This window comes from Corylus avellana, chromosome ca6 (genome assembly GCF_901000735.1).
Source record: "Corylus avellana chromosome ca6, CavTom2PMs-1.0".
NCBI lineage: Eukaryota > Viridiplantae > Streptophyta > Magnoliopsida > Fagales > Betulaceae > Corylus > Corylus avellana.
This window is the reverse complement of record NC_081546.1, coordinates 11,218,251-11,219,460: the sequence shown is the minus strand read 5'-3', so window position 1 is coordinate 11,219,460 and position 1,210 is coordinate 11,218,251.

The following is a 1,210-nucleotide window of genomic DNA, read 5'->3' as shown; positions in this document are numbered from 1 at the left end:
GGTCCACCAAAAATAAAAAATAAAAAACTTTAAAAAATAACTTTTGCCACCCAAGTTTTTTATTTTAAAATTTTGCTCTCCAAACTAAATATTCTAGTTTTACCGTTGTCCAACCCCATTGGGAGTGGCTCGCAGGCCATGCCACCCCCTATGGGATAGTTTGCAGCCACTTCCATGGGGGTTAGCTCTAGAATACCAAGTTCTCGTTTTGCAACACCAAAAACCTAGAAACAAAAAAGGCCACAAAATAGAGAAGGCCATAAAAACATAACCACCAAGAAGAAGGCATTTTTTTAGCGTTATACAGGAGCTTGAAGTGGTACTAGACTCACGTGTTACTCGTGTAAGCATAGCTCACCACTGAATGTTCAGAATCTCTTTGAAACTTTTTTTTTTTTTAATTAAATAAGGAAAGGGATACAAGGGCTTCTCTTTGAAACCATTGTATACTCTCATCATTGGCGATATACAAATTGTCCCTGAAAGCCAAAATGTCCAAGCAGTCATCTGCTAGACATTTAATCAAACATCTGGTGATCATGTGCGAACTACCATCTTAATCTTGCCCCGCTTAACTGTCAAGTGCCAAAATATTCATAATTTTAGCCCTTAAACTTACATGTGTTAATTCCTTGATGTTGCTAGTTTGTGCTATTTTACTTTTTTTTTTTTTTTTTTTTTTTTTCCATAGGTTTTTGGAAGAAAAGAAAGCATTTATAGAAGTATCAGACTTAAAGGATAAAATTGGGAAAAAGCTAGAAGACTTAAAGCAAGCAAAAGCATTCTAGTAGTGAAATCGATTGTAGGTCCCCTGCGATTGAGCGCACTTCCAGAGAGGTCCAAACGTGAAGAGCGAGGAGTGTGCTCGTGCACACAAGAGAAGACTCGATCGCATTGCGATCGAGCGCAGAAGACATTCGATTGATCGCCGAGATGCAATCGAGCGCACATGGGCTACGATCGAGCACACCCATGCGCTAGAGAATTCCAGAAGCTGCGGCCAGACTCCCTTTGCTTTCCATATTAGGGTTTTTCTAATCATAGTTGCACTAGGACTAAACCCTACGATTTTACCAGGGTTTCTAGGTTTTCTAGAATATTCCTAAGCCTATAGATAAGACCTCTAAACCTTTAGAATAATCATCCTAGAATAGACACAACTTTGGGGAGAGGAATTGGAGGCTACTTCTAAGAGCTGTTTTTAGTTCTT